This window comes from Melopsittacus undulatus, chromosome 5 (genome assembly GCF_012275295.1).
Source record: "Melopsittacus undulatus isolate bMelUnd1 chromosome 5, bMelUnd1.mat.Z, whole genome shotgun sequence".
In the NCBI taxonomy this organism is placed as follows: Eukaryota; Metazoa; Chordata; class Aves; order Psittaciformes; family Psittaculidae; genus Melopsittacus; species Melopsittacus undulatus.
The window spans coordinates 67,449,650-67,466,366 of NC_047531.1; positions in this window are offsets into that span (position 1 = coordinate 67,449,650).

Here is a 16,717-nt window from a genome sequence, read left to right on the forward strand (position 1 = left end):
ATTTAATAAAATATATTAAAAAATTAAGAACAAGCTTTAAGGCACATCCCGCTGTGTTGTTAGTTCTCTTAAGAAGATTAGCAGGCATTATGGCATGCCAGTTCTAGCTGTGCTGGGATCCTGGCTGTCAGTTGCTGAAAGGCTGGGATCTCCCCTCACATACACATAAGCCATTAAAAAGTATAAATGTTGATGTTTTAAGTTCCCTAAATTAGGAGATGTCCTTATACTGCCTAAATTGGGAGATGCTCGTGATATTCGTTAGGTCAAATCCATTGCTGACATAAAGCCACAGAAAGAAGTGCAACTAACTCTGAAGATCTATAATGGCCTTTAGTACAAGGCTTCTAATTTCAACATAAAAATATCAGCTGTTGTCTTTTTGTGTTTAAATACCAAAGGAGAGTGTAAATGAGAGATTCTTTACATCACACATTGTACTTGCTGATCATGTAGGTTAAGGGAGTTTTACTGTGCTCTGCTTTAAGGTGTCCGCTCCATCTCCTGGCTCTGGTGTGGCCACCACTCTATCCACCAGTATGTCAGAGTGAAGGTACCAAAGAGGTATTTTAAATGTTTGAGTCTCTTTCTTATAACTGTACTCCGATTTGAAATGCTGAACAATGACAGATTCTGTTGTATTTTTCCTGAATAATAAGCTGCAGATTGTTATTCAATGAAGCTTCCTTGAGAACTTTTGCAGGAAGAAAATGGCTTGTATGCAAGCACTGACACATTGATGGGTTGTGTCTTTGGGATTGATGGGATTTTTCTATTAATAAGAGTGCAATCATGTATAGCAGCATGCTGTACCAAGAGAGGACAGTGTGCTTTTCCTGGGGACAGCAATTCTCCCTCTGTGTTAAGTTACACAAGCTGGTTTGTGGGCTAGAGCTGAAGAGCCAGGGTGTCTCTCTGGTTTCTGAAAGCTTCTGCCCAGAGAGACATTCTGGATTTCACTGTGCACCTGAACATTTAGTTAAATTATAACTCAAGTTTCCTAAAATACCTGAAAATCTGGTGTGGGTGCCCTCCATGCACTTGATCAAAGATGTGTAGCTTACCCATGGGACCAGACCAACTTAGTGTTTGAAACCTGATGTAAATGTTAGCAACTTGTCTTTTTCAATAGAATCATAGAATCATGGAATCACAGAATGGTTTGGGTTGGAAGTGACCTTAAATATCACCTAGTTCTAACCCCCTGATAACCTTCCACTAGGCCACGCTGTCCAAAGTCCTGTCCAACCTGACCTTGGAAAATCCATTATAGTTGGAATTCCAAGGTCAGGCACGAAGTAAAGACAGCACAAGTAGGATTGTCAGACAAGCCCTGGCAAATGTTGGGCTGAGAGGGGCAGAGCATGTGTGTCAGTGTCCCATTTGCACTGCAGCCTGTTACTAGACTCTGCCACTGAGGACAAGCATTCAGTGAGGTACTTATTGAACTGGAGAGATCAAGGTGAAAATACATATTGCTATTTGATCAGCTGTAGTCTTATAATAGGAAAAAAACCCCACCCAACCAAAACCCCATAATAAACCACACAATGAAACAAAACACTGGTTTTCACCCAGACAAATGCCAAATGTACATCTGAATACTTCTGTAGGCAGAAAGAAAGCAATCCAGAAAATGCTTATCCTTTCAAATATTTATGCAAAAATCCCCCATGGATAACTATAGTATCTTCAGTTTTTGCTAGTTTATGTCCTTTTGTGTAATAAGATATTTTTAAATGACTCCCTTCTGACAGCTTTCTAGAAGAGCTGTAATTTCTTCTCTCCCTCCCTCGCTGTGCTTTGCAAAGTCACATTACACTGCAATGTTTAAAGCACGGGTAGAATTTGACAGTACTTCATAAAAAATGTACTTTTCAAGAACAGAAATAATAAATGCTCAGGAAATTGCTGGTTTTTCTGTTATTGTCCATTAAATCCATGGGAAGGGAAAAAATACTGCAAAGCTGATAAAAGATCCACCAGCCCAATCTGTTTTTTAAACTCAGAGGAAACTTCAGGAGACTTCAGTGACATGATTTCTGCAAGCAGGAAATTTTGGAGCTAATAAAATTTCAGTTGGAAACCACTGTTATAATTTGCAGCTTTATTTATACTTTGCCTTCTATTCTGCAAATAAGCTTCCCATATTTTTGTCCTCATATTAGGTGTTCCATTTCAGCCTAGGCAGACGTTTTAAGGCTAAAACCTCAGTTGTTGCTAGATTTATGAATCAGTTTTGCTACAATAAGCAGCTCTAAAAGAAGTGAAGCAATCTGATATTTCTACTATAGGAAACAAGTATCCTTCTATATACTCAAAAGCATGATTATTTTGTTGTTTAATGATAATATTCTGTTCTTTTCCTGATTTACATGTTTTGGACCTTCCAAATTCCTTCATCTTCCAGTTAGCTTCCTATTACATGTATAATTAAAGACAAATCAGATTATGGTGATTAGCATATATTATAAACCATTTTACTAATTTCTGAGGGCATATTCTTACAGGGGATAACATAAAAATTAGAAGGGTAATTAGGCCAAAATTACCTTTGCTAATGAATCTAAGCAGTCGTTTAATCCTCTAACAAAAGACACATTTTGATACTTTGGAGGTTGAAGGTATGATTCTCAGGAACCAACATTAGGAATAAATCCGTGGAGCTTCAAGGTTTACAAAGGGCTCAGCTCCAAAACACCTGAACACCTCCGGAAGCCTGCTGCCATTGGGTCTAACTGTGGTTACTTAAGACATTCCATAATGTTGTAGAAGTATGAGGGGGGAGGAAATACCTCTCTGTGGAGTGCAGCTCTTCCCACTGTTCTTGGAGCTCACAGGGAGAAAGAAGGAGGTTTAAGGAGTCAGTGCCCAGCTTTCTATGTGATGTGAAGGTATGCTCAAGCAAGAATGATGGCACCTGCCATCAGGGGTCAGTGAGGGCAGGGTGCATGGCCAGGTCCTTACCCTTGGCCTATTGCCTAAGGAGATTTAGTGTTGCAGTGGGTGAGGAGTTGATGCGGGGTTGTGACCAAAGTGCCAAAGGCAGAAACCCGCAGTGGAGGGATGCCCTGCTCCTGTCTGTCCATGGTTTAAGTGCGATGCTCCAACTCCCTTATTCAGCAAGAAAGTATGCTGAATTCAGGAGTAGCTGTTTTAACAGAAGAAAACATCTCCAGGTGTCAAAGCACAAGCCCAGGGCTCAGGAAAGCCAGCATAATTTGCAGGCACAGAATAGGGACACAACCTTTGAAGGGTGGTTAGTCCCAAACCTTTATGTGCACTTGAGTTCTTGACTGTCCTTTGAATTAGGATCCAAAATATGTCTGAGGGCTCCTATCTTAGTGTCCTTATCTGTAAGCAGGAAAAAAACCAGTACTTTCTACTTGAGATATGCTAAGTATGCTGCAGAGGGCAAGTGGTTCAGTGATAGAAAGGAAAGGGAATAAAAGTACTTGAGATCCACCAAATAAGGATAGCCAGAGCTATTGCAGGTTTTATTTTTGCAGGTTTTATTTATTGCAGGTTTTATTGCAGTCCTTCCCTAGGCTCAGACTCATACTGAAGTGGCACTATTTATTAGAGCCTTCCTTTTCCCCCAGTTCTCCACTGGGATAGGTATCTGTGCTCCATCTGAGGCAGAGTAATTCTGCCCCTTGTTCTTCATTTAGGGATGTATATTTGGAATATCACAATCAAGCTGTTTGTGTTTAACGGCTGTATTTTCTAATGCTAATTGCCTGCTGAAACTTCGAGCCTTTGAGCTGAAGATTTCCAGACCAGGTTTCTGCCCTGGATTAATTCCATTTAAATGTGTAAGTAACAAAGTGCAGCTATTCTTGTAGACAGGGAAAATATTCTCCCTTCATCTGAAGGACAAAAAGAAGAAAGTGATAGATTGTTTTGAACAGCTTCAGTGTCGAAAGGAGTGGGAGCAAGAAAAGACTGAAACACTACAGGAAAATAGTCCTTTGAGAGGCAATGAGCCTTTTTGTGTTCCAGTGAAGCTAGCCAAGATTTGAGGATGATAGTTTCCATATGCATAACAGGTTTGCACAACTATTTCCCCATATTCTGCATAAAATAAGGCAGTGCTTTGCATGGTGATACCATTCTTTACATACACTAAAATAACTCTCTAGCTGGTGAGGTGGGCTGTACCTCCATCACTGCAACAAGTGAGGGGAGGAGTGGGCAAGCATTAACGTGCAAAGTTGCCCACTGGATGGTGGTGGGTTTTGACCTATCCAACATCAAGGTGCCTTTTCCCTTAAAAAAAAAAATCCAGTAGGGAAAGACCTACTACTTCAGCCACTGAGCATGTGTGCATGTGTTTCGAGGCTGCTTCTAAACGAAACTTGGCTTATCTCACTCCAGCCTATGTGCCTCAAGTTGTCAAGATCAAGGCAATATACAGTATCAGAGAAAATGCATTATACATTTCAAGAGGAGTATTTATGGACTTAGAAATTGAGAGATCTGCAGAGAGCAGAACAAAGGCAAAAGGGGTAAAGTGAATTTTGGAGGAATTGAGGCATATAAGGGTATTGCAGGTGTTTTTCAAGCCTATCTCTAGTACAAGCACAGTGCTGTTTGCAGGCTATGATCACTCATCTTGAGAATCGTGAATAGACTGATGGGACTAGTTGTAAACCACTGTTTAACGAAAGAAGCAGTTTTCATTGAGTGTCACTGGCAAAACAGTCTTGACTTGGGGAATTTTATTTCATTTTTTGCAACATTAACATAAAACTTTGATTACTGATTTGGATATTTAAGAAAAGAAGACACTTAAACAAACACTTAGGAAGACATCTTTCCTCCTTCAGCTTAAACCAGGCACCTCCCAAGCCTCAGCCCTCCCTTGTTCCACTAGCCTTCCCTTTCCATCCCTCCCAGCTCCTCTGGTGAGATGATGGGCAGTGCTCAAAGGTGGGTCTGTGCATAAGGGTTTGTTTCAGCTGCTTCTCCCTTTTTACTTGTTCCCTCTGGCCACCAGCTGCAGGGTTGTCTGCCCTGGTGTGGCTCACGCATGGCCACAATCCCTCTGAGGTACCTCATCTGGCGCAGAGCAGCTCCCACCATGTGTTTCTTCTGCCTCCCCTCAGGTATCTCCCACCGCTGTGCCTTCTTCTGTGTCTCCTGTCCCTTTCCTCAACCTACTGGAGGCAGGTGCTGGGGATGCCCAGGTGGCTGGGGCTCTGCCTCATGCCCAGTGCAATGACAGAAATCATGAAACCTGTTATGACAATGGTGAGTAAGAACCAATTTTCCTGGAAGGCAGGGTGGCCCAGGGTCCTTGTGGCAGCTGAGCAAGCCACAGGCACCTCAGCATTAGGGAGTCCTTGGGGCACTGGCTGCTGGTGGATGTTGCCAAAGAAAGAAGAACAAGGTACCAAACATAAGCAATATGTGCAGAAGAAATGGAAGGGAAGTCAGAGCTGAGTGCACAAGTTACTTGTCCATGGTTTGAAGAGAGGAGGCACAGTAAGCTGTGTGTCTGAGAGAGGGGTGAGCATCCCTGTGTACACTCCAGGCTGTGGAGGGGGTCAGGCTGGCAATCCAGCTCCAGGAGCCTGTGGTAAGGCATCCAAGCCCAGGAGGTGTGGGGAGGTTAGGTTATATTATGCTCTTCCTTTTGGCTAGCTCAGGTTTCTGCCTTTTACCCTTCAATGTTGGCATAGTCAAGGACTGTAAATCCTTCTCTGGGAGGCAGCCAGGTGAAAGCTGCTCACCACTGCAGCAGCTCTTTGTGGCTTTAGGTCTGTTTGCCTATTCAAAAGATGCTCCTGGCAGCTCTGCTCCATGCATGATGGGCCACATGTCCAGGTTTTGTGGAAAACAGATAAATCCCAGCCAGAATTAGGTGGCCTAAAGGGCTATAAAAGAAAAAAAGGAAAGCTGGGAGACTCCTGGGGATGTAAAAAAATTATCTTAAGTAAGTTACTCTCCTGTCCTGAACATTAAATGGATGGGTTCCCTTCCATTTTCTCTGACAACTGTTGCCATTCAGCACCTGTGCTTCCACTTTAACACAAGGTCTTCCTATGGGCTTGTACAACAGTTTGTCTGGTGGCACTGGTGATGTGATGGTAGCCCTTTGGCAGTGACACAAAACAGTTGTAAATCACAGCACAGGCTGAACCCCCAGGGCATCTCTCCCTGCTCCCTGTACTGGGTGTAAAGCCTGGCCACCAAAATTGCTCTTTCCACTTGAAAAAGACCTACAGGCCTGGTCAGCACTAGTGGAGCAAGTAAAGACCTCCCAACACACAGTCCTCAACCTTCCCTACTCCTGCCTGGCTGTGCTAGAAGGGTGCTGTTGTTTGATTGATGTACCTCTTTGTCCTTGTCCTCTGAGGTGGATACCCCTTAGAGGGGTGTCCTCAAACTTAAAATAACCAGACTTGTTCCCACTTACGGCCCATAACCATCAGTGCACCACACAATTAATCTTGTTACAACATTTGCTTAACCTCAGGAAGGTTTCTTGTTCTGCAAGCCCTAGGAGACAGATAGGCTGATTCAGATCAAGTGAGTGTAATTCTTATCACCTTGGGAAGAAAGCTTTCCTGCAACATAACATGCAACAATTTATCACGCTTTTCTTCCCTGTGGCACTTACAGAATATGTAAGCACAAAGGATTGCAGCCAAATATAGAATTGAAGACACATTGAACTTTAATTAATTTTCTGGAAGAATTTATGTGGGGGAACCAGTGGGAGGTGAGAAGCAGAGCTCATCCCTGTATTTCATTTTCCTCAGCTGCATATGACAGTAGCTGTCTCTCAGCATGACTCTTTCTCGTAAGCATGCTCAGAAGCAGCTGGAAGCTGGCTAGACTGTAACGGATGGTGCCAAACCTCTATTGTTTTGGCTTAAGATGGGTATTTTGGAGTGGTTTTGCTTTAAAAACAATTATCCTCCAAACTTTCCATTCTCTCTGAGGCGCAGAAAAGTTCCTGGTGAGGCAGGAATCATGGGAAAGGTAGCAATGAAATGAATGTAAATCTACCATTATCCTGACATAACTTATTTAGGCTGGGAGATGAAAAAACTCAGGAGCATTTCCATGCTTGGGTAAGCATTTCTGATGAGGCATTGCTAGAACATCTTGCTGCAGGACAGACCATTCACCAAAGAGCAGGCAGACACTGCTGATTGTGTACGATCACAGCTGGCTGAGAGCTCCAGTGAGGCTCACACTAGAGATGCTAGCTGCAACAGGAATGTTGGCTGGGGCAGAGGCATGTGTTTTAATACAGCAGATCCGTGCCAGCAGCAGCCGTAGAGTCATGCTAACAAAAAGTGCCTTTGCCAGCACAGCATATACAGGGTATAGCAACAGCAGAAACTCCCTTTTCAGCTTTTGGCATCTACTTGGGAAACCGAACTAGAAGCATCTGCCGTTCCTGCGCAAGCTGAAGAGATGGGGCCTTGGAGGTGGCATTATCCTCTCTGGATTGGGCATAATATGCCTGGCAGGGGGTGGTGGCTACCCTGAGCACAGCCCCAGAAATCCATGTTTCCCACTGGTGGAGCAGGTTGCACCTTCAAACTAGGACAGGCTGCAAGTGTAGAAGAAGCTGGTTCCTGTACTGGAAATTTCATGGGTATGATGCACTGGTGTCTAGTCTCTGACAGCTCAAATCAGGGCTAATCCCCATTATTGATAAGTCCTTATAGAAATCCTGCTAAGAGCAGTAAATCTTGCTAAACAGCCACTTTGCAGAAATCACGACCAGCTGGCTCACGCAGGCTCAGCTAACTGGTACTGACAACTTCACACTGAGCACCCTCGAAATCCTGCAAAATGCACCCGCATCAGTATGTTCCCAGAGCCAGCACAGTACAGAATTCAAAGGGATCTTAGATAGGTGAGTTTTTTGCTTTGGTTGGGAACTAGACACCCTGTAACAACTGCTTACCTTATTAGCAGCTAGCAGGTGCCAGTGGGAGGGAATTTACATTCACTAGACAAATGCAGATTCCAGTGAACAGATTAAACTTGTAAGAGTCTTATGGAAAATAAACATCCTCGTTAAGGAGAGAGGCTGGAGAACTAGTGCTAAGTATAACCACTGGGTACTTAGACCTCAGCGAAGAGTGTCAATGGATAACTTGTTAATGGATAGCTTGTTACCCAAAGCGCTGAAGGAAACCTCAAAAGTCCATTTGAAAGGAGTAACAGAAACTCTGTGTGTGTGTGTAAGATAAGGAAAGAGGCCAACAAACACAGCTGTGTTGAAAGCACTGGGAGTGATTTAAGAGACAGGAAGAGGATCTGAAAAGCTGTTAAGGCTGCGAAAGACCCTGCTTCCAGGGGTAATGGGATTCTAATTTTCCCAACCTGAGGTACAGGATACAAGTTGGACAAGAGGAGTTTATTTTTAATGGAAAAGTAACCACTTGGGTAGAAAGGGGCAGAGGCAGAGCCCTTATTTCTGTTATACTCAGTCATTTTCCTGGCTAAAGCATAGGCGTTTGGGGAGGAGGAGAATGATAGTGCAGAGCATAACTCCTGGGAGACTTTTATTTGAGAAGCTCACACACACACTAAAAATAAAGGTATCTGTATCTTCACAGATTATAGGGAAATGAAAGACTGAACTACCTAGACGGAAGGACATTGACACTGCCAGGATACTGATACTTTCAGGTATGGATAAAACTCAGTTCTATGACATAACAACCTCCCTGAGGCTATTGCTGGTCTACAGTCAAGTCTGCACACTAGGCCTAGACGATTATATGATTATGGTCTTATTCCTCCCTGTGCCCCGCAAGAGAGGATGAATTCTTGCTCTTTTTTATACTGGAGGTCTTTTTTTATTGTATGCATTGCAAGTAAATGCATACATTCTTATGTGCATCTTTTTAAGAATGTGATTTAATATAGTATAGGAGGCCTAATTCTGCACCACCAGAGGAAACAAAAATGGCTAAACAACTGCAATGTCTTATTATGATGTATTCTGTTAACTGTGCAGGTAAACTTCTGGGCTCAAAGGGTGGCTCACATCTGGTTGGTGGTGAGAGGTTTATGAGAGGAGTACTGCAAGGGTTGTTTAACATCTTCTTCAACAACCTGGCTGATAACACAGAATGAACCTTCAGCAAATTTATAGAAGGTATTTAGTTAGAATAAGAAGCTGGCGAGATGAGTAGCAGAGCTTCAGTCCAAAAGACCTTTGCCAAACATGAGGACAAGGCCAACCTGAACAGCTTGAATGGCTTATCAAAGAGAAATGAAAAGTTTTGTGGCAGAATAGCACCATGCATCAGCACAGGCTGGGAAGTAACTGGCTAGTGGTAACCCTGTTAAAAAAGCCCTTGGTGCTTATGGTGGATGGGTACTGCGTCACCATCACAGGTGATGGGTATTCTTACTGCAAATAAGGCAAGCCATACACTCGGCTACATTAGGAAGACCTAACATAGCTCTCCATTAGAAAGATTCTTGGGATGTCAACAGTCCTGCTTTGAGCAGGAGTTTGGAGTAGATTACCTCTCAAGTTATATGTCAACCTATATTTCCATGATGCCATAGCTTCAATCTCAACAGCAGCTTAGTCATTGAATAACTTAATGTTTATTTTTTTCCCCAGAAAATATGTATAAATTATTCCCCTGATCTATATATATCAGTGTGAACTTGAGACAGCACTTGAATTTTCCATGCAGAATCATCTCCTTCCCCAGGCAAGAATACTTACCTTGAAATCCTAAGGTAGGCAGAAGATTCTGAATGTGGTGTGTAACAGTTGGGGGTTTGGTCAATTACATTGCTACCCTGGGTATTTCTGGTGGCTTAAAACTCTTTGCTTTATAGCTTAGTAAAGTGATGCTGGTTGCTATGAATGTTATGTTGATAGCTGGGAGGGACAGGGTAATCTAGTTTTCGTTACTGGCCTGTAGAACTGCAGTTAATAAAAGCAATGATTTCTTAAAATGCACTTTGTATTGCAGCTGTCTTCAGGCAAAAGGTCAGCATGCCTGGTTAAACACTTGGCCTTTAGACCAATAGCAGAAAGTCTGATATTCAACTCTGAATCATGTGAGAGGAGAAAGAAGAGTATCCTCTGCTGAAGATAGGGTTTTGAAACTGTATTCTCCATCCTGTTCTGGTTTCCTCGAACCCTTTTGGTTCACTCATCTCTACACCCACTCTCTTTCTAAATTGGAAAGGGAATGCTTTCTGGTTTGGGGATTAGTGACTTGAGCAGAGCCACTGGGATGAGATCAAAGGCTTGTGGGAAAATGATGAGCTATATTTTCTCCAAGTAGAAACTCAGCAGGAACCCTCCCAGGGAACACTTTCACCCAGATTCATCTCATCACATCATAGACACTTAATGAGGCACCTAAATTAAGAGTCTCGTTGTCTTAAGCTCTCTTATTCCTGTAGAGAAGGAACTCTGGAATGCAATTTAGCACTCCTACAACCTGAATTACTGTTTTCAGGGTGCCTGTCTCTCTCTGGATGCTAAGGAAGCCTTGGGTGACTAATGTAGGCACTTCAAAACTTTCTTTTTGTTTATCAATCTGAAAGTCAAGGTCTAGATATTTTGTCTATGTTAAGCTTGCAAGTTGTGGTTAATTCTGATGGCTGAATAGTTTGGTGTGATGAGCCAGCCCAGGCTGACACACTGCTGATGCACACTACCCAGACAGTCTAAAGGGTACTACAGAGGACACAATAGAGTCATTAACCTCAGTGACTGCTGTGAACTGACAGATAAACCAAAATGGTAAGGTCTGAGCTTGAAAAGTAGTTCCACAAGTGAGTCAGCACAACAGCTAAATACTGTCAACATGCTGCAGCTGTCTTCCCTCCATTTGTCCCTTCTCTTTCCTTCTTGGAGGCTTCAGACCTGCTGTGAGAACAGGTATGTTTTGTTGCCTTGGTCTGCACATACTGAGTGGACAGACTTCCAAGGTTTTCCATGAGCTTTGTACAGCCATGTACAACAACTGTGACTCCACAGCTAACTGTTTGAAACTCCAAAATAAATGGAGTGGATGAAGGTGGACAAAGGTGGACGAAGACCTGATGTGGTGATCTGATAACATCTAATAGTTCTTGTCTCCCTACCCCTCCTTTACTTATACCTTACTCCAGTCCCCCAGATTCTCCTATTCTATGATCCAGCCCCATTGGAGAGGCAGGCAGGCATGAGCTGATGGGCTGTTCCCTGAGCCTGTACCTCCTGTCAAGTGAGCTCTTCCAGAAGGGGTATGAGATGATTAGGGGAACATCCTTCAGGACATCACTTTGCATGCAGGTGCTGCTGCACATTAACTGTGTTGAGCCTTTAGCCTTTCCTTAGCCCTGGTGGATTGCCTTTTGCTAAACATTTCTTTACCAGGAGCTCACCTGGGCTCCTTTCGAACCTCAGCTGCTGTGTCTGAGAAGGACCCATTCAACCATGTTATTTCTCAGCACAGGTAAGACATCTCAAAACACTTCTAAACAATGGCACTGCACTTTCTTTTGTCTTCCCCGTTCCAAGGCGCACAGTGATGCCTCCCCTTCCATTCACCATGCTCACCAGGGTTTTTTCTGCATATGTTAGTTCTGCCATGTTTTAAGAGGAGTAGCTATTGCCAGTGTAGAGATGGAAAGATAAAGTGGCACTACAGAGGCAAGTTTTAGCTCTGACATCAGGAAAGGTTCTCTAAAACTGTGGCCTGGATTCCTACCTCCTCAGTCACTTAAAGCAGTACCAAGGACCCCCGTCAATAGAGTTTATACCAGGTGGCAGTTGTTTTCTTTTAGCTTGCCTCAAGTACCATCAGAAAATGCCCATCTTCCTCTATTGTCCACCTTCCCTAGGCGAGGGCTGGACTGTGCTGTGACTCCTGAGGTGTTAAAGAAGGTTATCTGCATCCTGGAAATCCTCTTTCCTGCTGTGAGCCTGGAAAACACATCCCAAACCTCAAGAGCTGTTCCTATGAAATAAAGATGCTGGTACCCATAAAAGATGCTTTCTTTCCTGTTCAGATGTCAAAATAATACACATTCTGCTTTTGTTTCATACAGCCACCCACTTGTTTGAAGTTGCGAGCACATGGCGAGTGTCAGTTTCCTTCTTTTCTTGTTTCAAAGTGTACACTGCATGTCTGTATTAAAGTATCTCTAAGCATAGGAAATCCTTCTTCCTTTCATTGTGCATCTATTGGACACGTTATCCATTTGTGTAAACAAAAAAAGGGTATTTTGAAAAAGTGGAAAATCCCAAGTGCTTATTTTCATTTTTCACCTATCAGTAGATTGTATTTATCTCATTTTGAAGTGAAACTTTCCACACGTTCCTGAGGGATCCAAAGCCCCTAGGGGCTCAAGGCATCCGATTAATCAGGAACGACTCATATGGCTATGTAAGCCTGACCTCTGATGAAGTGGGCTCCATCTCACTGGAAATCATCAGGAGCCAGGCTGTGGAATGATGGAGAAGGCTGTGACTGCCCAGTGAAGCTTCCTGCTGCAGCATTTGACCTTTTGGCTGTACAACACAAGAGACACAGAGCAGCTACGCAGCCTGCAGCAGCCGGAGCAAGGCTGACCCAGCCGGGGCTAGCATGGGGGACCTTTCTTGGTAGGATTAGAGCATCAACAGTGACTGTGCAGCCAAGTGTTTCCGTATAGCTTTGGAGTGCATTTTTATGCTTTCGTAAATAGATAGTTGTCTTGTTTCTCCAAAGAAGAACGGAGTATGGCTTACTTCCCAAGGACACCCATGTGCCTGTGTGCAGGAAGGAAACACCTGTGGAGGTGAGCAGGCATGGTGAGGAGTTTTTGCTCTGTGCTGGTTTGTGGGAACTTATTGCAAGCCACTCAAAGGTTTTATATCAGGTGAGTAGTGTACTAATGCCCCATCACTCAGGAGTATTTCAGGGCTGGAGGTCTCCATTTGTATAGTTTTTGCTTGCTGTGCATGGGGTGACAGAGAAAATTAATTGGAGGGGCTGTAGCTGCACCGGCAGTGAGCCTGAGTATGAGGAGCAGTCTGCCTGGAGATTGGATCTGTGTCTGGTCAGACTGGAGAGTCCCATCTGGGGACCTGTTAGGACCCAGAAGGCATCAGCTTTGCACCCACGCTCTGTGTGATGTCCACACGTGGGGTGGCACTACCTTGTGACATGAACAGTGGGGTCCAGGACAGTGGGTGCAAGCCCAGCTGTTCCAGTCCCCAGTTCCAGTTGACACAGCCTGGACATCTGCAGGACAGTGGGGAGCAAGTGCCTTGCAGCCACCGTCCCTTACCATTATCTACCAACAGTATTACTGGGTCACATTCTATGGGAAAAGGTACCCATTAAGGTAATTTATACCTGTCAGGAATGCGGAACAGGTGAACAGCTTAGAGGCTACCAACTACAAAAGAGAAAGAAGCCAGGAAGATGTATCACAAAGCTACTGTTCAGATGCTGGCACCTCATGCTAGTTCTGGAAAATGGTTGGAAACTTATGGGTTTGTAATCTGCAGTAAACCAGCATTCTGGAAAAAAGAAATAAGTTCTCCTGCCCCTCTTATCCATTAGATGATGATATTGATCCAAAATGAATGGCCTATTTTCCTTAGTAGAAATGCATGCATAGGAAATAATATTCTGTTCTATGGAATTGGTCAAAAACTGGACAAAATCAATCAATTAGACTGAGCAGTGACTGATCCTCTTCTGAAGTAATTCCCAAATTACAAATGTCCCTTGGCTCTCCACCGCTCTCTCTTCTGCAAGCTCGGCAGCTCTCTTCATTCCCAGGCATTCCCTTCATTCCCAACTTGTAATGTCTGAGGTGAAACACTATTAAATAAAAATTAGGAGACACAATCTGCCACTGTGCTGGGATCTATAATAACAGGTGCTTAAAAACTGAACCAGAAAAGAGAACTCCATTTTTCAAGTGTTGCACACGTACCGCTAAGTAGTGCCTTTGTCAAACTCAATCTCATGCCCTACTGTTAAAACCTAGGCACCTGGTATAGTATTCACCTCCAGAGATCTTTTATTTTTTTTCCTACTGTCTGAAAATGGCCTCTTACTTTACTGTGATGAATTTAAAATACACCAGAAATATATTTTTCTGCATAGCTGTTCATTCTGCCTCAAGAATATAGAAAAAACAGATGGGACTCATTTTCTCTTACTTGGTCCAAACATTTTAACAAGTGGCTTGTTTTCTTTACCAGCTGTTTGATCCCTCACTGTTCATAATAGGATTATTTGGATAAATAAACTCATCCAACTTTGTCCCTTTATTAATCATACACCTGAGGCAGAACATGCAGAAGTTTATGAAAAGAAAGGATGTCTGGTAAGAAATGAGCTAATGTTGCTTCACTACGAAGAGACATAAAATTCTTCTTGCCTGAAACAAAAATTCTTTCTCTTGGCATAAATCTCCAGGTTTTTCTCTTCTATAGTTCAACAAACATCAAAAAGTGAACAGATTGGAACATAGTTTGGGAGGGGAAAAGATGGAAAATTTACTAAAACTACCTTATGGTTTACAGATGTTCCAGGTAGGCATACAGATGTCTTTTGTTTCAGAGTTATCCCTGTACTATTTTGACAGTGTTCAAACTCATTTCTGCATTTAAGTCTCTACCTACCTTAACTATAGGTGGAAGAAAACAGGCCGTAGTCTAGCATACAGCAAAAGCAAGATAAGAAAATCGAAGAATGAAACAAAACCAGTTTCCACAATAGACAGGAAAGGAAAAATTTCACAAAGTGAAATTATGAAGTAAAATAGGATGTGCATGCTTCTTTTCCTTTGGGGTGAATTAATTAACAATGTAAGGATGCTACGAGATACATCCATCAGTGATATATTTCAAAGACAAATAACCCAAGCTATTCTGTGATTCCAACCCAACCATCCTGAATAAAGGAAATTAAAAGCTGAGCAGTGCTGCATGCATGCTGATCACAGAAAAGGTGCAGGTTAAACTCCCATATGTTATACTAGAATGCCTTCATCTGGTTGCCAAGCTCTCACCAAGGAGCTGAAGCTGCAGTAGAATGTGCCAATGGGCTGTACCTGCCTTTAAGATGAACTATGGTAATGTCTGCCATGACTGAGGTCCTCTGACACACCACCCTGTGTAATGTTCCTTGCTTTCTCCTCATCATCTGGGCCTTTTGTAGAGGGATTAAAGGATTACAAACACAATTGAACTGACGATACAATGGACTGGGTGTGAGACTGAAGCATCCTTCATACCTGATCACTGAAGGTGTAAGCAGCATTGATGTGTTGCCCAAGTGTGCAAAGAAGACATGCACTGCATGCATCGAGGAAGATGCAATAGAGGAAGAGGACATTATCTGCTCCTTTTTCTTTTTATTTTTATTTATTTTTCTTAATTTCTTTTTTTTTTTTTTTTTTATTGCTGGGTTACCAAAAGCTCTTATTTGCTCAGATCTGCCAGTAGGGCATCTCATGAATGTCCCTTCCTCAGATCGGTCCATGTGATCTGAGTTAACCAATAGCTAGGAATAGAGCTGTTTAGACTAAAAGGAGATGCTCTCCTGAGGACCAGGGGAGAGTGGCAACGAGTGGTTGCAGCAAGCTAAGAGCACTCACCTCTTCAGCTGGTGCAGTTGAATTTCTCTTGGATATCATGAATCATTCATCCTCCCATGAATTTGGCCCCATGAATTTATCACCCTGTAAACACGGAGCTGGTTCCAACTGTGAATTCAATGAGCAGGCATATAATGTTAATGTTTTTACCAACTCCTTTGGCTAGAACTGCGTTAGGATGGTTAGCTATGGCACCCGAGAAACTGGCTGGATCTGTGAAAGCAATTTTCCTCAAGCAATCCTCTTATTTTGTATATAAAGTACTCATTAAAAACAAGTCAAGTTGTGGAAGACTGTGTAGGTAATTTCACTGTACTATAATGTCTCTTTATATTAGATGCTGGGGGTACAAACCAAGCAGACGGTAGCATATTTGACAAGAGGTAGAGATGACCCTGCACGATGTCATTCTGTTTCTGGGCAGGACATTTGTCACAGCTGAATTACTGCTTTGCTTTGGTTGAGAAGGGTGTGCAGTGTGTTTTTTAATTAAATATTTAAGACACTGTTTCCAGTGTGAATGGGGTCTAATAAACACGGTGTACTAACCTTTGTTAATGTTGACTGTGCCTGTTACCTTCAATAAATCATGGCATCTCTTCGTGTGCATCCTCATCTATAAAATGTCTTCCTCTCAGACATGTAGCGGAGATTCATTAGTCAATGTTTACAGTTATTACTTTAATGACTCTCAAGTTTATGAGATTAAGAGGGCATCTTACTCTGCATCCTACTCACCAGTTGGGAGCTGCAATAACCATCTCTTAAATAAATGCATCATTCACATCAGCCCTTACATATAGCTGTTATCTGCTCCTGAATGTCTTTATATAATTCTGCCTGTCACTGGTTCTCTGCTCTTTATGAGTGCCTAGACTTTCATAGCAATTAAGGAATAAATTATGTTCAGTTTTACAGAAATTTTCTACTAGAGATGAAACTTTTCACATGCTCTATTATGATTTGTCACTCCAAGCAACTCCAGGGTGATTTTTTTCAGTCATTCCCCATTTCATATGATCTAGAATATCTTATTCCCCAGTCAAAGAGCAGAGTCCTACCTGGACTTGGGGGTGCCATTAAAATGAAATAGGGTTGAAATTCGTAAGTTTATTTTGTG